A 23,923-nucleotide genomic window follows, 5' to 3' on the forward strand; every position below is an offset into this window, starting at 1 on the left:
ATCTTCACTTCTGTACAAGTCATCCTACTTTACCCACCTTTAAATAAAGTAGATTTAGAATTGTAACTTTAGTAACCAGGTGCAAGCCCCAGTTTAAGGGAACTACGTATGTTAAGGGGAGAGGAATGTAGCTGCTTTACAGAGCATGGTCTGCGGGCAAATGAACCTTGTTGAAACCAAGAGGTCTTGGTCTAGTCGCTGCCTATATGAGATACTTTCTGGGAACCTTGCATTACTTGTGATTCGGCTTTGCTCCGAAAACTGAGTGTGTCACTGTAGAAAACGGAGAAAAACCCTAAGGTGTAAGTCAGCATGGATTTCTGCACATGCTAGCCACATGCAGTTAGTTGCAATTGCCTAACTGATCTTCTGGACCCCAGTGCCATATCGTATACAAGCAACGCCTATTATAATTTGGCCATTAATCATCTATTGCGAATGAATGAGAGCCAGCCAACAGCACATCCTGCTGTAAATTAAATCAAGTCTCCGCTTTGCATTTCCTAAAATGTCTCCAACTCATCTCTCTTTTAGCGAGGGTGAGATCACCTTGAGGTGTAGATACAAGCTTGTGCCCTGAACTTTAGCCTTGTGGCATAACACTTAACCGGCATAATTCAGAATGTTCCAGGAAACTAGCCACTTATTGTCTTTTGCCCTGTGATTATATTCATGTCTAAGGGCAGGGCTGTATGATACAATTGGGTGCATAATGCATCCGTGATTAGTTCATTTTGGGAACACACCACAGGGCTGCTCCATGCCAAATGGAATGACTAAAACAATTGAAGAGGCATCCATAAATTTTGCATGGGCCAGATTCAACTAAGCTGCTTTGCTAATGAAAACCAGTGCAATGAGTCCCACTGGCTCAACAGGACCTTTGCCTCTTCTCTCCCCCACTCCTGCACACCCCTGTACCCTCCTCAAATTTACCTGGGAGGGTTGGGAAAACTCCCAGAACTGTATGTGGAGGGTTGGAAAGGGGAGATTGTTCCTCCTAGCAAGCAGATATGCTTGCGCTGATGATGTAACACTCGCCTTACCACTACACTGAATTCCACCCCATGTGTTTATTCATAACCCTGTTCCATCTTGTTTTCACATTAACTTGTAACTTAGATTGAAACACATATCCCAAGGCACACATTTCTAAACCTATTTTATCCTCCCCCCCCCAATACATTTGGGTACTTGTTTGACCTAAGAACTTTATCACAAAATTCAGAAAAGAGTAAAATCTGAAAGATAATTGCATTCCAAACTGCATATTAGTAAGGGAGGTGCAAATTAGTTCAGTACACTAGAAACGCAGACCAAAGGAAAGCTTCCCTAACCTTAGCATAAACTAGTGGTGGCTTCTCTGAATCTGGGGCTAGTGTGAAAATCTAGTTATTTTTTAAAAAATCCACGAGGCATGTTAGAGACGTTTTGAGAATGAGTCTATGGGTCCATCAGAATAACATTAGGAACCGTAATATATTCTAAAACATGGTACTGTGAAATCTATGGACATTCTTGTATTATAAGAACAAGAAAGAGTAGATGCTACCCTGTAAAATACGTTTAACTATAATGATACTGAATATTAAACATGAAAAAGAATATTGTAGCATTCCTTAAAACTAATACTTTGACTGAAGCAAGAACATTCATAGACAAGACATGAGGTCAGATGTCAAAGGAGGCTCTTGCCTATTAAAACTTATGCCACTATAAATAAGGCTCTAAGATGGGACATGATTTTTTGCTGGTTTTGCTGCAATTGATTAACATGGTTACTCTTCTATAATTTATCCCAGTGAATGTGAAAGCAACTGCTGTCCTAACAGATAAAAGGCAAGTTGAAACTCAAAGCAGAAATCAATGGACAATTCAAAGAGCTATTAAAAAAAAAAACAACCATTAAAAATTGCAATCCTTGAATAAGTTATTGTAATGAAGACAACACAAGAAATAGGTCATCAATATTACTAAGAGTTTATGTAAAAACATTTATTTGTCTAATACATATTTTAAAAGAAAAATGATCCTATGTGTATTAAAATGCCTCGGGTAGGTCATTAATCTTCAGATACTGAATTTCTCTGAACACTCTTCTGGCAAACTTACAGGAAGTGACCTGGTGGCCTGAACACCCCAGTTGTTTGTTCTTTGAAGTCATGGAACCTTTTTAAAGAGTCTGGACAACACCATCTCTAACATCTTTCGTCTGAACACCAGATTGTGACCTTTCATCCCCACAAAGCCTTTGCAACTCTTGTCCCACATTACAAGAGGAAATGGATTCCCCTTTTAATCAATTAGATAAACAGCGCAGCACTGATTTAGACTTATGCCAGCCTATATGCTCAAATCAATATCGATTGTATTTAAATAAAATAGGTCAAGCAAGATCAACTAGTACATCATCTACAAGTCAGCTTATAGAAGTGGTGGCGAACCTATGGCATGCGTGCCAGAGGGGGCACTCAGAGCTCTCTCTGTGGGCACGCACACCATTGCCTCAGCACAGAGCTGGCAGAAGGCGAGGGTGGCGTGTTGAGTGTGCCTCAGCACCATTGCCTCAGCACCATTGCCTCAGCACAGAGCTGGCAGAAGGCGAGGGTGGCGTGTTGAGTGTTGCCTCAGCACAGAGCTGGCAGAAGGCGAGGGTGGCGTGTCAGCTCAACTTGGGCAGCTGGAGCGCCATGTGCATGGTGGGTCAGCACAGGAAACTGTGCGGCAGGAGCAGGATGTGATGCCCGACAGGACGCCGACTCTCTCCAAAACGGGGGTCGCAGCTATTCTTTGGCCTGAGTTCATTGCACCCAATTGCACAGAGGCTTCCAGAGTATATTGCGGCAATTAGTATTTTGCGTGAGCGGGTTGCAAAATAGCACCGGCAATGATTATGGTGGGCCTTCAGTTTTGGTTGCTGCATGAGTAGGACCATAAAGAGCCAAAATCCCCAAACTGGCCCGTCTGCTGCAGTGCCTTTAGGGATCCTTTTGCTCAGCCGCTCTGTGGGGGATGCCCAGACCAAGAAGGTGCCCTCGTGGCCAGGGAGGGGCAAAGGGAAGGGCCAGGTGGGGCATTGGTCCCATTCGGATATGCAACGCTATCCCCAAGCAGGTGCTCATGTTGTTTTCAGAGGCTGGGTGTGGATCTTGGGACTTGAATCCGAGCAGAAGCACCTCAGATGGGGTGTCGTGGGGTGCAAAATGGAGCCACAACCCCCAGGGCATGTGTTGTCCCTAGGGAAGCCTCTGCTGTGGGTGGGGAGGGAGCAGCGCTCTGTACATGCTCAAAGGCGTGGGCCACCGAGAGTTCCGAGCAGCCGCCTTCCTCCTCCTGCTGTGAGGTTGAGGCTTTATACACTCTCCGGCTAAACCCGACACCCTGTGTAGGGGCTGGGCGAGGGAGCAGAGCTAGCATGTGGGGCAGCCCCCGGGGCTCTTTCAGGAAACGGCAGAACGATGGAGGGGGCACTGCTCTGCACACGCTCAGAGGCCCATGCCAGAAATGCTTGCTTGCTTGGAGCTTAAAAGTAGGGAATCCTTAAAGCGTAGGATTCTCTGCCAAATTTTAAGTCAATGAAAGCACTTGGTTTGGATCATCTTAATGCAAACTTTTACAAGTCGTTTGTATCATTGAAAGCTCTGTTATTGTGTTTTTCTTTTAAGACAAAAGATGTTAATGTATGTGTTGTTTTTCCTAACCTGTTCAGGTTAAATTGCCGTGCTGGCACTTTGCGATAAGTAAGTGGGGTTTGGGTTGCAGTTTCAGCACTCGGTCTATAAAAGGTTCGCCATCACTGGCTTATAGAAATGGCCCACCACAGAAGTCTATCTCTTTCTGAATATTAACCAGCAGTTCAGAAACAAAAAAATATGATTTGATATTTCTATAGGTGAAATCCAATGCAAATGATACTCAGAGCAGACCTATTGACATTAACAGGCAAGTTACTGAAGGTCATTGATTTAAATGAGGTTATCCAACTAACACTGGATCTCATCCTATATCTATTAGAGTACATAGCTAATTCAGGCTTGACAGCAGTAAATCTATTATGGTCAACCAACTATTAACAATAAAACAAAATTACAGCCTCAATAAAACAGATCATAAAGAGTGACAGTCTGGTAATCCTAAAAGACAACAGAGAAGGAAGCATGGATGACTGTAAGGGATACTATAATATGTAAGGTATTGTGCTATTTGTAAAGCATGCATCATTAAAGGTGGACAAAAAAGGTAAGAAATTTCATTTTTCATTCTCACTGTGAAAAAAAATAGCAAACCTGCAGGTATAGTCAGTAGCTGGCTGTTGATACAGATGCAAATCCACAACAGCGGCTCTTCAGCTGAACTACACATACTCACTCACATGAGTACACACCTCTCGACTGCTTTATGTGGTGTACACAGGTACCCTTAAGTTGTTGTGTAGATACGGCGCTGATTTGCAAATTATATATACACACACACTTGCCACAGCAATCATGAGAACACTGTGATGTGAAATAAATAGCAGAACATTAGTCACACACCTAAATCTTAACACAGATTCTGCTTTCAGGCACTGTATGTAACACGGACCCTTGCCTTCATATATCATCCCACAAAGATGCCACAAGTGAATATTGACCTCAAATGCATAGGTTTTCTGTTGAACGTGTTCATTCTTGCAGGTTGCAAGAAGTATGTTCTTTATTAACACAGACAGGTTTTATAAGGGTTTGTTTGTGTGTGTGTTCTACATTAAAGATATTTGCTAGTAACTCTCTTCATTTGTCTTTAAAAAAAAATTATACATGTGTTACCTGTCCATTCTGTCAGCTATGGATTATGCCTTGGCATATCTTCTTCCTAGACTTAATTCATGCCAGGCAGAAAGAAAGGGATCTTTGTTTTTGTGGGGATTTTTATGCTGTTGTTGTTGTTGTTGTTGTTTGCATTTATTTCTCATGCATTTGCAAAGGTGGTTCCTTTCCATAACCTTGCTGTTAATAGCAAATTTCTCTCTCGAGTCCCATGTGCAGCATAGTCAACACTGGCTCTTCCAAGTGGTTATGGGCACATAACAGAGTGGAATGCACAAGTATCTGAAATATGAGCGAGGACAAATGACTGAGAACAAAACAGCCACCCCATGATCTCATAGCAGAAACCTAAAATATGGAATGTATTAAAATGTTTGCTTAAGGAACATAATACCACAGTGTCATCTTCAAAGGCAATTGGTTTCATTATTTAAACAAAATGCACACATTAACAATGTAAAATACTTAAACTGTGGCTCTTGCAACCCCATGGGTTGGGTTTTTGTTTTTTTTGAAGCCACAGAATAAACATGCAGCATTGGTTTAAAATATTTCATTAACATTAGCAGAGAATATCTTCAAAGATGTAACTGAGACCAAAACCCACCACCACCAACCCCCATGTTGCCAAATACATTTTTATCAGAATACAACTTTCACTTGTCTGGGGCAACCAGCAGATTGGATGGACCAGTAGGGCTGGGATTTCCTACCACCTCACACTTTCCCAAGTTGATGGGAATTTCATCTGGAAGACACCAGATTAGGGACAGTCTCTATAGATCACAAGTGGATAGCCTGCAGCCTCTCTCTGTGCAGCCCACTGCCACCCCTGTGCAGCTGTGGTGAGAAACAGAAGAACTGTCAGGATGTACAATCCAACCTCAGAGAGCATTGTTCCTATACTGTTCTAGGCACACATGCACTGTGGTTCGGACACAGGGCTGTGTGTGGCACATGGAGTAGTATATGTTGGGTTTTCTGCTGCCTCTTCTGTTTCTCATTGTGGCTGCAGCATAAAGTTATAGGGTGTCACACAGGAGGAGATACACAATTTATTTTAGAGGCCAGCACTGCACCAAGGATAAACCTACTTAGATTCATGCACATGAATCGGCCTCAGACTGGGAGGGATGTGATGTGCAATGGCTATTGATCTGAAGAAAGACCATGTAGCAGAATGGATGAAGGCTGAGCAGGACTCCTAGGAACGTACTAGGGTACCAGGGGTTGAGGCTCTGAACTCCTCCATTCAGAATAGCTAGAAGGTAGGCAGGCAGCGTGTGAGTGGAGGCTGTTGAGTACATTAAAGGTAAGGAGTGGAGCCCCACCTACTTCTGCCACTGACATTGCCTGGTATGCAACCCTTGGCTTCAAAAGATTGCCCATCCTTGCTCTAGCTGAAGGAAAGAGAGCAGCTGGCTGCTATTCTTCCTGCTTCCACACTTCCTGTTTAGAAGCAAGGTGCCCTTAGCCTGGGAAAAATGGGAGTGTTTGCATAGTCAGCTAGGGCCCATACACAGAGGGTCAAACTACACATTAATTATAAGAATGTAATTTCACACAAGAAAAGCAATGGACTTAGAACACAGTGCAGGCCTCTAGTCCAACTATGGACAACAGATGCCTCTGGAAGATCATAAGCAGGGAAAGAAGTTGATGATTTCCAGCATCTGGTAATTAAAATAGAGTACTCTACAACCCAATTGTGCCTGCAGTGGGGAACAAGAAGAGAAACACAAAGCCCAGCTGTGTGAGAAGCATGCCAGAACCCTGCTGGATAACTATCTTTCAAAAGTTGTGTCATTAGGAAAGTAGGGACTATGATGTCAGAGCACCAAGTGCAACTTGGGAAGATAAATGGTGCAAAACAGAAGACAAAAGAAGCCCTGCCGCCCACAGTCATCCTCCATTGGGCTGTGGTTGTTAAACTATCCCTGCCACTTGATGGAGCCAAGTAGGACATTCGAGTCAGAACAATGTGGTTTGTAGTCATGTTCCATTGCTCTTGCTCCCTCTGCACCAGCCAACACAATAGGCCCTTCAATTGAGGGTGGGAGCTGCTGCCTATTGCACAGGAAGTTGTTTTTGACAATTATATGATATTATAACATTGATATTGAATTATGAAAAGCATTATTAATCCAACTTTGCTAAACTTCAAGTGGAATATTTCTTTACAGCGTACAGCTTACTCTCATCTTAAAAACACTAGCTGACAAAGTGTATTGATAAACATATGATATATACAATTTACTTGAAACTGTGAAATGTAAATATTGCCTTCCAAAAGCAAATATCTCTAAAAATATTCAGGTAGGTTAACTGTGAATACCCACTACTATGAGCAACACTGATAAATTTAGGAATCCTATATGAGTAAAGAATGAAGTTTTATAAAAAAACCTTTCTTGCTATCTGGGGCCAAGAAAGAATCTCCAATATGCTATGGTGTCCTTATTGTAAATTCCAGGGCCGGTACTGAAAATTCCCAGGCAGGGTCAAAAGGTCATGACATGCTTACATCGAAAGGGAAGACAGGCACAAGTGGCGGCCCTGGATGAGAGACCTTTGTTAGAGAGCATGGTTTCTTTCCCAAGATCAGTTCATGGGAAATTGTTTACCAGTCTAGAAGTGGTCTTCCCCTGCAACTCGAAAGCACAGCTCAGTATTATTCCACCGAAACGAAACGAAGTTCACAACATAGCCATTTTTATTTACATTTAAATCTGATGAGGAACAGCAAAAATAAATAAGCTGGGTCTAGCAAAATGCAATTCTGGCTGAAAGCTGAAAAACAAGATATGGTAAATCATGCAATAGCATCATCTGGCACAGGGAAAGTCTAAAAAGAGAGAAATAATATTCCCTCAATTTTATTATTTTCCATTGTAGTGCCTGTATTTCACATTGCTTGTTTGGGTGCACATTGTTCCTGGACATTCCCTATAATGTTAGATAAATAGTTGATCTCAAAGCAGTGGTGCGTTTTGAGAGCTCTGCAAACTGTTCTGGCATTGTGTGTGTGCGTGTGTGTGTAAGCAATAAGAACCAGACCCACCCTGGGTGGTACTGAGACAGTATATGCTCATCAAGTACCATGTGAGATGTTGTTTTATTTGATGCCAAAGAGGAAAGGGGTTGGGAGGGGAAAGGAGTGCTTTACATTCACTTCTTCCCTTTCCTGCCTTTGCCTCTCAGCTATGATACAGTAATTTTTCCTTACATCCATCTCTCCAATGCATTTCCTACCAAAGGGGGTCCTTCCATGGCCTCTTGGATATCTGTTCCAGGTCTTTAGAAAAAAAGCTGCCAGATCCAATATAAAACAAAGCAGCAATCTGCTTTCTTGTATTCCAGTTATGAGCTGCACCAAATGGGTTAACCATGGTAATTACAGATCTTATGAAATGCTCTCGTAGTCCTTTTTTTAAAAGGCGGAAGGGGAGAGAACTACTACCAACTATAGGAAAGCACAGAAAAGTGAAAAAAGAAAGGTGAATTATTGTCCGATATCCACAATTAATCAGTCAGTAAAAGTGCATGGATTTTGGTGTGAGTGTGAGCAGCAATTTATTATTTTTATTTAATAGCTGCTGCCTGAGATTCCATTTTCAGTCTCAGCATTTTTCCTCATTAATGTCAAAATGGATTTCATTGAATATGATTTATCAATTGGAAAATATAGGCACAGTGGAATTCTTTATATACCCCAGTTAAAGAGCTACTAAAGATTTATTATCAACAACAAAATTGTACTGTAGTGAGTTCAGTTTCACTTTTATCGTTCTTATTAGGAAAAAGTAGCCTCTACACTTCATAAATTCTTCTTCGGTTACAAGGAAAGCAGCTAGAAATATCTTCTGGAGGAAAACATCCAAGCATGATATGCTAGCAGCAATATGTCTGCAATAAAAGAAAAGGGGGGGGGAATAGAACAAAAAAAGAACAAAAGCAAATAGCTGTCCCTAAGAATGCCAAGGGAATCAAATAACTAAATCTAAGATTGTATATGACCATTTCACAAAGTCTCATCCCTTTATGATGCAGCGCTAATAATTATGAGATGGCAAGTTTTTGAGGATTCTCTTGTATGTACTAGGTATGACCAATAGAGGTTCATAGAGGTATTCTCAGAATGGCGGGGGAAAGAGAATTCTAGAGGTAGGAGTCAAGTATAAAAGTAATTCAAAGATAAAGATACAAGTACCTAATAGATAAAGTTATGTAGCACTCAAATGTTGAAAATTTAAGGTCCGTGGACACTGGCCACAGAAATCTTTTTGCTTATGCTTATCACTTCATAAAACCCTCTTGCCCTGCAGCCTCTTTTTTCAACCTGAAGGGGGGACACACACCCTGAATTGCAAACAAATTAAAAGCAAACCTTTGATCCAACAGCAACTGAGTTTGGCCTAGTTTTATTCCATCCCTAAACTACCCCCAAGCTTTAAAAAAAGAAATGCTGCTATGGTTTAATGAAAGCAACATGTGAATTTAATGAGATGACTACAGACTGGCCTAAACATCCATGTTTAGTCAATCAGTGTTACATAAGGCTTGCTGAGATTTACAATAGAGCTCTGCTTTATAGCTCTGGAGGAGGGACAGCAGTGTCACAAAGGCAGCAGCACTGCTTGAACAAACAAAATTGAAAATGCAAAGGAATTCAATTTGGCTGGACACGTAGGAGACACACAAGATTAAATTCTCTGCAGAAGTAGAGATGTGTATTCCTGGTCTTGTTAACATCCAAGATTTAGCAGTATTAGAGGTTTGAATTTTTTTCTCAGTTCAGTCAATTAAGTGGAAGACGGTTGAGCTGTTTGAGCTGTTGGGAGTTACAGGGCTGGTTCTTTTCCTTCCAAGGGCTTCCATGTTCCACATTATGTGAATATTGCTCTACTACATGAAGGCTTGTTTCTGCCAGAGAAGCCGTGTTTGTGTGGTGCTTCTCCTTTCTCACACTGGTTCCAGTTTATGTGGAAGCAATCTATGCCCATTTGTGCCCTTCTAGGCACACATGGTGCCTATGGGCATCATCTGTGATGTGACACAGAGAGAACAGCACCACATGTGACAACTGCAGTAGGCATTGGATATACTGACCTTGTCCAGTAGTTTCTGTATAATGCGCATCGCGTCCATGAAAGTAACAAATGTTCATTCACAGGAACAGTGCAATGCCAATGCAACCATTTAGCATTTAAATGTTGTGTCTTGTGCATTGTTCCATGACCTATTCGTAATTAGGAGTATATGCGCCATTTGCCTGCAATTAAGCACAAATCTGGAAATACTGAAAATATAGCATTGTGAATATGGGTTTGCAGTATTCCACAAACCTAAATCAACTAGTGGCATCATTCTGAAATGGGGACAGGGGAAGCCAAATAGCAGTTATTAGCTACCAAGAGGTCACAGACAACCAATGTCAAATTCAGAATCTTGACAGTCTAGGTAGGGACTGATACACTGGGGGAAAGAGTAATACATCTAATTTAAGCAGCAACCAAAAAGAAAAGAAAAGAAACCAAACTTGAGAAGTTGCAGTACCTTTTTGTGTGTGTTTTTGACAGCTGCTAGTACAAAGACACAGTTTCCCAAAGTACAACAGTTTATGAGGTTGGGGTACAAAGTCACTTTGGCATGAGAAGATATACTGGAACTGGAACCAGTTTGTTAAACAAAACCAGACATGTCTGTTTCGTTAGACTGCCTTGCCTTCAAATTTCATGGAAGCAATCAACAGTAAGAAAAGGACAAACTCCGTTTATTTCCACAGTGAAGAATTCCTCTACTGAGAAGTATGATCATTCCTGATGATGGAAAAAGGACAGAAGAATAGACTTGTACCTGCTCCTTGCATCCACTATGAGCAACAAACACAGATACATACACTCTCACATGCATGCATAACATACACACTGTTAAGAGAAACTGCATGCTTACAAGTGCACACACACGTACACTATGCATCACATAAAAGAATACATGACTACTGAAAGAAACAGGGCAGCAAGAGAAGTAATTCTGTCTTACAACCCCCTCCCCATGCTTGTGGAATGTGGGGCAGCTATGGGGAGAGAGGTGGAAAAAAGTCCTTCACAGAGTCCAAAAAAGGATTTCCCTAAACTGGATGAATGGGCAAAAAAACCAAGCAAATGAGGATCAAGGTAATTGTAAAGTAATGCACATATGAGCAAACCTTTCACATATGAGCAGAGCTTTCAAAGCAGCTGTTCCTGTTCTATGGAGCAACACTTCAGTTGAGCTGTGGCAGGCACTCACTTTCTGCATTTTCTGGAAACAATGGCTTTCCCAGATGAATGAATGACCATTTGCCATTGATGCATCCTGGGTGTGTGTTTACTGGTTACCTGAAGATGCTTGTGTAGAAGGCAATTAGTAAATTAATAATAAAAACAACAACTAGAACTCAGAAATCATCCAATGAAGCAGATTGGAATGATAGTTGATTCAGAACTGACCAAAGAAAAAACATCTTCACACAGTGCATAATGAATATATAAACCCAATTCTACACAATGTCATATTGGCCACTGGCATGAACTATTTTAAACAGAGGTTGAGCAAATTGACAGGGGACATCTAACCATGGCTATGAAGTGATTATATATGGAATCTCTATGTACTACTGCCTTCATGTCTTCCTTCTGTGTTTCCTGGAAGCGTCTGGTTAAACACTGCAAGAAGCAGGGTGCTTGAATAGAACTTTAGTATGATTCAGCATGGCTCTTATGATATCAAATTCTTATGAAGCAGAAATCTTGTCACTTTGTATACCCTTTACATGTTTATGAATGTATAGTAAAAAAATATAGCACTTTGATCTGGTCCCAAGCAAATAGCTGTCTGTGTGTGAACTTATTTTTTTAATGAACTCAAGCTGGCTTTCAAAAAATAATAATTTAAAAATCCTAGATGGATACACTCGATATCACAATGTAATATATTATTCTGCAGTCTGCTGCCGTGCAGCAAACGAACATCCCTGGTTTTAATTTATCAGGCATGCTGTAAGTGCCAAGCATTGCAGAATTGTTGTCAAGTTTAGGAACCAAATTTCACAGCGATATACTCTGTGTTATTACTTATTTCCTCAGAGGAAGCGCCAAGTGCTTTCATTGGAATTCTGCCTCATCAGCCCACACAAACTGCTGCCCTTGAACAGACAGGTGCATGGACCTAACTATCCAAGCACAAAACAGAACAAGTTTAATGTCACATTATAGCAACAGTTTAAGATAAAATACTGTGTTTTTATCTACCTTTGGTGGGTCAGTTTGAACCCAAACCTTGCCTTGCTGATAGAAACAGAACCTTCAAAACAATTGTCAGATGTTCTGTTGTGACGTGGGGTTTGTGATTTCAGCTCTCTTGACATAATATGCTGGAGTCAGTTCTCTAGTAACACTTCTTTATTAAAAGCAACAAGACTGAGACCTGAGGAGGGGAGAGCTACATTTATAGGGACAGGGAACAAGCTAGAAGGGATACATTTTGGAGGGAACAATATCAGGCAATAACAGTCCTGTCTTTTGGAGCCAACCAATAAGACAGAGGATCCAAATACAGCAGCTTAAATGAACCAATAGTAGCTGTACCCTCTGGAACCAAAAGGCAGTTACTTTACCCTAATGCAAATACAGACAATAATAATACAGATATAAAATCCTTTGACTCAATACACAACAGTTCAACCAACAATATCACACAGGATATGTCACAGGATAGCCAGAAAAGGGTTGGGACCACTTTCCCTCATTTGGTGCTTTACCTTTTTGGACTTTAAAGTATTATTTGTCCAAAAATACACACATTTTAAAAATGCAAGGATTAAACATCCCCAAGGAGGCAGACCCCCCCCCTCTCTCTCTCTCACACACACAACTTCTTCCTTGCTCCAGCCTGCCCTTCTCTTTCCCTTGTGGGATAAGGTAGCCTTTTATAGGCATGCTTGAAATCCTTCACCCAGCTCCAGATGGTTTACATTATCCACAGAACACTCAGAGGGAAAGGACACAAGGCAGTATGGTACTTCCCTAGAACAGGATTCATACAAATACTGACTCTTAAAATTGCAAGGACACCTTCACTCTATCACAGGACAGAATCAAAACTGTACATCTACTCACTGTTATCAAGCGAGATCTCCAAAAGCAAACACAAAAGTGAAAAACAACAACATTTTTTTCGATGGCATCTCTTTTGGAAACTGGCAGCAAGCCACTAATTATTACTTAAGGCAAGAGACCACTGCTTGTGTACAAAGTGTATCATATTGTTAGAGGAGATAGTATGTGAATTTTTTTAAACACACTTATTATTCCACTGGTTTGAGAAGTTTGGTATTTTTGGTGGGGGAACACTCAATAACTAATTCCATATTCTGGAATAAACACAAGTAATTCAAAACTGGTTTAATGCCAAGAACTAAAAGATCATGACTATAGATTCAGGTAGGTAGCCATGTTGGTCTGACACAGTCAAAGTAAATTTAAAAATTAAACAATTGTCCAGTAGCACCTTAGATATCATGACTATAGTACAATCACTATGTAATGTAATGTAGATTACTTTGGTTTCAGAGTATTATGCTTGAGTTAATTATACTAATTTGTTTTCCAAAATATGATATGTTTCAGCCCAAAACATGGAAGGGGAACCTAAGAACCAAAGGATGCTTGTGGTCCTCAGCCTAATTTCATGTGGATTGACAAGGAGGAAAAAGCACTTTTGGTTCTGGCCCTGCCCATTGCCAGAATATGACAAACTCACATACGCCCTGCAACAGATTACTCCCAAAGGAGCTAATGTTACAGAATTACAACAACAGTATCAAATTGACTTTGGCTGCAATCATAACCTCACTTTCCTAGGAATATGCCCCACTAAATTCAATATGACTTACTTCTGAGTAGACATGGTTACGACTGCATCCTTAGGGCTATAACCAATGAAACTGCCCTATTCGTGAAAGTTTCTCCTCTCCTCCCCCTGCATGCCCCAAATCTGTAAGCGGAATAAATCTGGGGTGGAGGTAATGGGATGGGGGTGGGGAATTGCACAAGCAGAAGTTCTTTTGAGAATGGGATGACTCTGTTAGAAACCACCCATACAGTACAACCCTGAGAAGCAAGTTCTATGGAATTCAATAAGACTTTGTTGTTGTTATTTAGTCATTTAGTCGTGTCCGACTCTTCGTGACCCCATGGACCAGAGCACGCCAGGCACTTCTGTCTTCCACTGCCTCCCGCAGTTTGGTCAAACTCATGCTGGTAGCTTCGAAAACACTATCCAACCATCTCGTCCTCTGTCGTCCCCTTCTCCTTGTGCCCTCCATCTTTCCCAACATCAGGGTCTTTTCCAGGGAATCTTCTCTTCTCATGAGGTAGCCAAAGTATTGGAGCCTCAGCTTCATGACCTGTCCTTCCAGTGAGCACTCAGGGCTGATTTCCTTCAGAATGGATAGGTTTGTTCTTCTTGCAGTCGTCCATGGCACTCTCAAGAGTCTCCTCCTGCACCATAATTCTAAAGAATCAATTCTTCGGCTATCAGCCTTCTTTATGGTCCAGCTTTCACTTCCATACATCACTACTGGGAAAACCATAGCTTTTACTATATGGACCTTTGTTGGCAAGGTGATGTCTCTACTTTTTAAGATGCTGTCTAGGTTTGTCATTGCTTTTCTCCCAAGAAGCAGGCGTCTTTTAATTTCATGGCTGCTGTCACCATCTGCAGTGATCATGGAGCCCAAGAAAGTAAAATCTCTCACTGCCTCCATTTCTTCCCCTTCTATTTGCCAGGAGGTGATGGGACCAGTGGTCATGATCTTCGTGGGGTTTTTTTGAGACTTACTCCCAGGTATAAGTGCATTAGGACTGCAGACTAGCATATTTTTTTACTAATATCCATAAAAAGGTAAAAAGTTAGAAGTCACACTAAAAGCTTGTTGAAATTTGTGCATGCACAACCATTTTTACCTCTGTCTACTACAGAAAGACAAGTTAACAATGTTTTTGGTGGCAATAGTTCACATGAATTTAAGAAGCTTGTTTTAAAAATCTTGCCCCAGTATAAAGCAAAAATTTCCATCTTTAGCATGCTGAATGCTGCGAACAAACACAAAAATGTATAAACAGGGAGTGGAGCTTATGTCCTTGGATAACCTCCCCAAGACCTTTTAAATAGCCAAAGGAATTGGGGCACACATGCAATGGAGAAAGTCATATTTATCCGTTTCAAGCTCTTACAAGTTACTATAAAGTGCAATTGCTAATATTTAATAATTGTGTTAATAACATCCTTGCAGCAACCAATTGATGTGGCTTAGCATGCTCTTACAAAAATGAGCCCTTTTTGACAATACGGTTACTTGGTACAGAAACCATATGAAGACAATATACAAGAAATGGCATTGTGAAACAAGCACCTGTTTATCATTTAGCATCACATGACACTGAATACGAAAGAAACAAAGCAAGTCATGGATGAATTTAAGAAAATGACTCGGTGATCAACCTAAAGCAATAACACTCTCCACATTACCAAGCCTAAAAATACTTCCTGAACCCCTCAGAAAGGAATTTTGCTCACTCAGCCACAATCTCTCCCTGGGCATTTTCATGGATCCAGATGCCCTCAAACCACCCTTGCTTCATCCCTTCTCTATATGATTGGCCCCAGGTCACATATGCCCCTGCACAATATCCTCTTCTCACCTGCACTCCCTCTGCAAAAAGCTCTTTCTAAAAACACTGCTATCCAAACCCCGTTTCTCCTTGCACATGCCTAGGCCTTTTGCTCTAGCCTCGATGTCCTTTTAAACATTTCCACCTGTTATTATGGATATGACATCAGGGTTTCTCACAAAATACAGTTGGGGAAATTTATTTATTAATTACTAAGATATACTATCTTTTCTTGCAAGGAGCTCAAGATGGTAAACATGGTCCCCCCCCTTCCCATTTTATCCTCACAACAACCCTCTGAACTGAAGCACATTAAGCTGAGAGACAATGACTGGCCCAAGGTCACCCAGTGAGCTTCATGGCTCTTGGTGACTCAAAATGCTTTTGTAGTCAAGACTATTCTGGCCAACTGAGGGTTGGTTTAAACATGCATGACTGCCATTTAGGGGCTACACAATGTGTGAATTAATTGCCATAGACCAAAGCCACAGGTAAAGTGTTTTCATCGCCATCTCTCACCTCAAATGCATTAATGAAGACTGTTCCAACTCTTAGCCATAGATATTGAGAGTTGAGTAATCATACCTCTTTTCAGAAGTTCTATAACCATGCTAAGCAAGCATGGAGTGGGGAGGGCAAAGGGTGATAAAGCATGCTAGCTTTGCCTCCCTGCCCTGGGTCACCATTCTGATTGCCCTTCACAAAATGAAGAGTGTTCTTCTGAAATGAAGAGGCTCCTGTACCCTGGTATTTCTAGAATGTGTGGGAGCTGAATCCTAGGGGTGGATGAGCCTGGAGGAATGTAGTTTACCTTGCAGTACAGTCTTGAGCGGCTGCACCGAACAAAAACCAGAAACCTAGATTAAATTCCATACAGACCTAGCTACTGGACAAGGCAGAGAAAAACAAAAAATGATAGGCTTAGCCGTCAGCTCAGGTTCAGTGTAGGTTTCAGTTTTAGGTTATAAAGGGAAGCATATCAGCTAAAAGTGCTTTGGGGGGGGGGGCATCAGTCCAAGTTAAAAGTGTCATATTTCAGAGCAGCTAAAAACTAGTTTGCTCTGTTTTAAAACACACAACCCTAATCAGTATCAGCTTTCAGTTCAGTTTTTTAAAAGTTAAAAAGTAGTCCGTTTTAAGTGTGTAAATCAAGCTGAAGAAGAAGAAGAGGAGGAGGAGGAGGAGTTTGGATTTGATATCCCGCTTTATCACTACCCGAAGGAATCTCAAAGCGGCTAACATTCTCCTTTCCCTTCCTCTCCTTCCTCTCCCACAACAAACACTCTGTGAGGGGAGTGAGGCTGAGAGACTTCAGAGAAATATGACTAAACCAAGGTCACCCAGCAGCTGCATGTGGAGGAGCGGGGAAGCGAACCTGGTTCACCACCACTCTTAACCACTACACCACACTGGACACTAGAGGGTAGCACTTAGTGTCCTCAATGTCCACTTCCCTGCAAGAATCCCAAATTCTCACCTAACATCTTTCTCAATTACCACTCATTGTCCACTTCTCTGACAAAAATCTCCTTATTCAGGAGGCTAAATAGACAACCTATATGTAAGTGGGAATTGCCATGGAAGTCCAGCATAGCCATATTTGACTTCAAGGGTGGAAACATCTAAACAGGGCAGTGGGGGAGATTGGTAAAAAGAAACTGAAAGGGAAAGTGAAGATCAGATCTCTCCAGAATGTGCACTGGTTATTTAAAACCATAGTGATATAAGCTCAGCTGGAATGTATACTAGAGATAAGGGAAGATACCACCTCGGCCATGAGGACAGCAAAGTGGTTAACAAGTAGAGACAAGAAAACTGCTACAGTTTCTAACAAGGTATCTCTGCAACTTTGAAATGTAAGATTTACTTCTGGATTTCCAGGCCCCCCCTCCCCCCGGCCACTAGAAGCATGACGGAATTAATTTTATTGTACAGTTGTAAGCTTTATGAGCCTGTATCAAATTAAACATCGGGGGAACAAGTCAGTCCACTTCTAACAAGTTATGCCAACATCTGAGGCAAAGTGAGTTTTGGGCCATTCCAGTCCAGTGGGTAGACAATTGTTTCCTGTTTTCAAAATGTTCATTCTGCGGTGGTAGATTTGCCCGTAGAACTTTTTTCGGTTCATATTATATGCATCATACCAAATACTATGATGCTGTGAACTGATGTCAGACATTACATTTTAGCAGTTGCGTTATTGCCTTGTTTTCTGTTATTCATTAAATATGCTGGGAACATGATTTAAATGGCTGATTTCTGTTGCACAGCATGCACTAGTTTAAATACTTATTGAGAGGGAGATTAAAGATGAGGGGAAGTCAAAGGGGAATGAAAAACAATAAAATCTATAGATGAGAATAGAAAACATGAGGTGCGTGAAAGTTACCAGAATTGTCAGGGGAAAAGAGACTGCCATTAAAATGCCCATCAATCCCCTTACACAGTCGCAGTAAGGAATCACAACAGCAGATAGTGGACTAACTCTAGGGGACAGTCTTTGATGCTGACATTGGTGCTCTTGATGATACTCTAAAAATACGAAGTGCTTTGGGAAAAGAGGTATGTGGAAGGGAAACTATGAACAATGCAAAAATAAATAAATAACATTATGGTTGTTTAGAAAGCTTCAGCTACAAAACACCATCAATCTATACCTGTGCCAAATATGCTTATTCCTATTGGATTGCTAAATAGAACTGTACCCATATATTACTTTAGTGCTTGGTTCATGCTGTTCACTTTTGAGTTTTCTGAAGATCCTTTCTCACAAAAACTCCTCTTCCCCATTCTTTTAGATTGTCACAATTTTTAGGGCAAAGGGGACAATGGAGTGGATCCTTAAAGAAGGAGCAGGGGATGGGCACCCATGAGGGATCCACTTAAGGAATCTTGGTAGGGGCAATTCCTGTCCAGAAGCCCAGCTCAGGGGCTGATGGGCCATGGTATCCACCGCCATGGAAGCTCACCATACAGAGGTTCCATTCTGTGGTGGGCAGTCATATTGGTCAAGCCCAGCTATCAAATGACAGGCAGGCTGGTTGACTGCATAGATTCATGCCCAGTGTCCAGGCCAAACCTACTGTACTGTAACCAATAAAGTTGTGGCCCCATTTTATCCAAATCAGAATGTGTTTGTTGTTGATTATTCCTGCCCCTGCATGGGTCCACAAACACAGTCATCAAAAAGCACAAGATTTCTCCTTACTGACTTCCAGAACAATTCTTTTTTTAAACAATTCTTTTAAAAAATTTAACTTGCTGCTGTCTTCAGATTTATTTACTTAATAGTGATAGATCTAGCTGTGGCATGGTCTTTCCTACTTAAGAAATACCAGCAATTCAACACATCTCTTCAACCCAAAAGAAAAGAGTTAAGTGGATTCAACATATGGCCCTTTCAAGAAGGAATTTAGTTCCATTTAGCAAATAGGTGTGTAGAAGAAAACAAGGGGATGAACTCTCTTTATCTTTCAACTGCCACTGCCATTTTATGTACTATTACAGCTAGATGCCAACAAATATTTTAGCAAAACAAACACCTTAAACCAGACCAGCAGAATTTCAAAAGGTGCCTGGACTTTTTTTTACAGTTGTTTCCTTAAACATTTTAACGAAAAGGCATTGATCTACATCAGTGTTTCCCAAACTGTGTGTTGCACCACACTAATGTGCTCAAGGAAAGTGCCTTTGTGCTGTGAGAAATAAATTATTTGATTCATTAGTGCCCCCTGCCAAAAATCCTCACCACCAGACAAATGGTGTTGGTAGTTTCACAGTGTCCACCTCTGATTGTTGGTATGATTGATCCCTAATCACAACCAGTGCAGAGAAGCACAATGATTTGCACTCAGGATAGAGTGAACGTACATGGTTTAGAACTGGAGCATATGACGGACCACCTACTTCCACATCACTCTCTCCATATGATGAGATCATCTTCCCTCTGGGTACTTCCATCCTCTGGGTTATGGTGGGTGGCAAGTGTGGAGAGGACCTTCTTGGTTTTGGAATGCTCTCCTGCAAAGAGGATTGCTTGGCAGTCACTCTGTCATTAGGGTGTGGGGTGGGGTGCCTGGTGAAAACTTTTTTGCTTTAACAAGTGCTTTAAATAAGAATTCTAAATTCCTGATTAGTCCACGCTGCTTTTATCCGCTGCTTGTACTTGTGGTTTTCACTTGTATTTTGTGGATTTTATGGTTCGTATTTCTTTGTTTTTAATCTGTTTATAAGCCACCCTGGAAAATATTATTTTTGAAGGGTGGGGCATAAGTTCATTAAATACAATTAAACTCTGAGCCTGAGGCACTTTTCTGGGCATGAATCTTACCAATCAGGAGCCATGCCCAGAGCACTGACGCAGTGTAGAGATAGAGAGTGCAGCTTCCCCTAAGGGTTGGTAATTCTCTGCACCTTGGAGCATCAGGCTTCCCCCTACGCTTCCCTCAAAGTGAGTCAAGGAATGTAGGATCAAACAATAATGCTCCAAAAGATATCCCCTTGAAGAAGTCAAAGGGGCTGGGGAGCAATCACAGTCATGCAAAACAGCGCAGAATACTAGAGCTATTTTTACAACACAGCTGAAAATGAATTGCAACAATTGCTGTTTTACTGTTTGTTCCTATGAATTTTACAGCATACTTTGGGGTACACTTTTTTTGTTAAAACATGGGATACAATCCTTTTCTTTTCTTTTTTAATGAAGCAATTTCCCCCTTTCAGTAAAGTGCCTTGCTCAGCTTTTCATTTTAGCACATATACAGGAATCACCTTGAGAATTTGTAGAAAGGTGACCCAAAAGCTGTGTTATAGATCAATATAAAAGGTTAAATCCTAAGCATATTTATCTTCTCCACTGGGGTTAATGGTACTTACTTCTGAGTAGATATGGTATGGGTAATCTCACAAGTTTCAGAGCTTTTGAAGTATGCTTGGAAAAAATGACCCTGCTTCTCAGATCCTCAATTATTTGCCTGAACGAATAAAGGCAGTTCAGCACAGGATATACTAGTTGCTTCCACTGGCTCTTCAGACTACTGCTCAGAGTTGTCTGTGTGTGTGCATGTGTGGATCCTAACAGTGCTTGATCTCAAACATATTTTGGTATTCAAAATGGTTTGCAAATGCCCAGTAGGAAAGCAGATGTCCTTCCCTTCATCCCCAAGGTTTTATTACATTCTGCTTTTGAAACACATTTCAGTTTCAAAGACAACTCTCCATCAGCATTGTGGCTGCTGTTCAAGAAGCACATCCAAAGCTCCCTTGGATCCATGTATAGTTATTTAGATCCTGGCACATGAGCTTTTAAGAGTTATTAGGCAATTAGAGTGATGAATACAAACTAAATGTTTAAAGAATATATCATTTCATATATTCCAAAAAGATACCTTTGGTTTATACAGCTCCAATAAATTTGCTCATACAGTTTATGATAAAGAGTGAATTAAATGTGTTGTGTTGAGTTTCACTGCAATAGATGGATATATCTGAACAAATGTTTCTCACAAAAGCAAATTCCCTCTGAGTTCCATTCTACAACTGGAATCTTCAAAATAGTTTGAGGCAGTTCATTTCACGTCACTTTAAAAGTTTCAAAATGATAAAAATAAGGGGGTACAATTTCAGATTGGGAAGGTTATTCTGAGAAATGTTTAATAGCCAGTGATGTGGTATAGTCAAGTGCCAAAGAGAAAGTGTTATAGTAATAAATGAATACAATTACTGACTACAGAGACTATGCCAATGTCTGGTTCAGTCACAACAAGAAGTAAAATTTGTTAAATAAATAAATAAATAAATAAATAAATAAATAAATAAATAAGTAAAATTTCTAGATGGTCATTGTTGTCTAATAAAGATATGAAAAAATTACTATTTTGACCATCTTGTACAAGGCCCTAGGACACTTGCATTCATTGGCTTTCCTTACATAACTATAGTGCATGAGACTGGACTGGTTAAGTCCCAGGCTACCTCCCTTCAGTTTACTTCCATGACATATTGGTTCTAGCATGAAGTCATTTCAATTTTCTAAAAATGATCAATACACTTCTAGCCATTTATCATAATATACTGGCCATGCTTGCATCCAACACTAAACCACCATTTAAAATAAAGTATGGCTTAATGTACACAAACCATTTGCGCCTCCTGACAGTGCCAACTAAGGATTAGGAAGCAAGACAGAAACTGGCATGTTGTGATGTGTGAACCAGGTCTCATTGTTTGTTTCCTCCAAACAAGAACAGACTTTGGCTTCTGCTTATATATTCTAGTTTGGAGAGAGAGAGAAACAAACAATAAGTCCATGTTTCCACATATTGACAAGCCAAACTCTGGCTTGTCCCCCCCCCCCATATGCAACAGAGTCAGGAGCGAGGGAGAAGCAATCTGCTTGTACAGGTCAGTCTCATACACTTTAGATCAGGTATTGGCAACAACAACTCCCATCAGCCCTAATCAGCATGGCCAATGGTCAGGGATGATGGCAGCGTTCAGCAACATCTGTCCGACCAAAGGTTCCCCAAGTCTGCGACAAGGAACAGCATTGGAGGCAGATGTCTCCTTTAATTAATTTATGAGGGCCAGATTCAGCTAACTAGTCCCGCTAAGCAGGACACAAGGACTCCCCCCACTCCTCCACCTTCAAGACCCCCCCCTTAGCTCTCTAGTTGGTGTGTGTGTGTGTGGAGAATCCCCAGAACAGTGCACAGGGGAAGGAGAAGGAGGAGAGTTCTGTCTGAAAAGCTGGAAAGCAATAAAGCACAGCACTTTACTGAATTCCACCATTTATTACTAGACTGCCGTTCCTTGGATCAAGGACACAAGCAATAACACAATCAAAACATCTCAAAACAATTCCAATACAGATGTAGACTTGGAAAGATGTTTATTTTGTGTAGCCTTTACTACACAGCACACTGTATTTTTTATATTATTATAGTGATTGCAATGTTGGATAATTTTTGTAAACTGCTTTGACGTTTCTTACAATCAGGCGGTGTATAAATTTTATGAAATAAATAACCATTATTATAATGCTATTGTTGTTACTGTGAAATAATTCTTTGAGCTCAAAATTTGTTGCTGGAAAAGAATACAAATATTAATTCAAAATCAAATAAGGTAGTGTATATGTTGGATTTGCATTTGTTGGAAGGAAAGAACAACCTCACCCCCAACCTTCACCTCTGCCAGCATCCGTGACTTTCTCGTTCTGAGAGAAAATAGACCCAAGATCCCAAAGGATCAAACGACAAGAGCAGCAGAGTCAGATACGATTCATGGTTGCCTGGTTCCTCTTCATTTCATGACTGACAAAGTAAAATAAATTAAAACCAACTGACTAGAACAAGCAAAAAAATAATAAAAAGAAATGGATGAACCTGGAGAATCAAAAGCTTATGACAACATTAGCAGGAAAGCCTGCTTCTGCATGCAAACAGCCCTCACTGTGTAAATGGCCAATTAATTTATGAGAGCCAGATGTTCTTGTATACTGGAGCTGTTTACCTTTCTGCTAGGCTCTTTGATGGACTGATAGATGTCACCATGTTACAGCAGCAGGGAAGAAGAAGAAGAAGAACACACACAAAAGAAAGACCAGCTCATTCTTCTCCTCCTTTATTTTTTCCTTATTCTCTATTTGCAGTTTACAGGATCCATAGGAAAAACAAGCGCAGGACTCATAACTAAAACAAATACACACTTCCTTTGAACAAATCCCACCACAAAGTTAGGAATGAATCACCAAAGAACTAGTAGAACCCCACTCAAACAACAGCATTAAATACATGCCTTAAAACTACTGCTCTCACTCAAATAAATAACCTAGTATTAAAAATATATATATACTAATGGTTTAGGAAATCAGAAGATACAAACATGGCACAAAAATAAGGAAAAGAACCACAATTGTGCCAAGTACTAAGAACATTAAGAAGAGCTCTGCTGGATCAGAACAAGGGTTCATTTAGTCTGTCTTCTTATTTCCCACACTGGTTAGTAAGTTTCCTCTAGCAGGGTATATGAGCATGTGCAGAATCTTGCCTACTATAAAAAGCTAAAATTTGCATCCATGGTTTCACCCATTTTTGCCTCTGCCTCTTGCATTTCCCTTAAGGAGTTAATATGAATTTTCTCTTTTGATGTTCTCCATGTATACACTTTCTCAGAACACAAACTTCCTAACCTATTCTGAAGAAATTTGCAACTCAAGAAAAACATCATGGAATTATATCCAGCACAGCACTAAACTGAATGAGCTAGCACTGAAATAATTCTGCTAGCAGGTTGTACTGTGTAAGCAGATCAACTTGCATAAAGCAGATCTTGTGCTAGAGGTTCCACAAGCAACCAGATTTTATTGTATACACTATCTGCAGAAGACAGGAAAATAAC

General features: G+C 40.7%; 1 protein-coding gene across 1 annotated transcript in view; it reads right to left on the reverse strand.

Annotated features, from left to right (window-relative positions):
- COL23A1 (collagen type XXIII alpha 1 chain) overlaps window positions 1–23,923 on the reverse strand; it is a 310,455-nt gene that overhangs the window by 170,493 nt on the left and 116,039 nt on the right. The gene's annotated exons all lie outside the window — the stretch shown is intronic.

This window comes from Podarcis erhardii (genome assembly GCF_964252035.2).
Source record: "Podarcis erhardii genome assembly, chromosome: 2".
Lineage (NCBI taxonomy): Eukaryota > Metazoa > Chordata > Lepidosauria > Squamata > Lacertidae > Podarcis > Podarcis erhardii.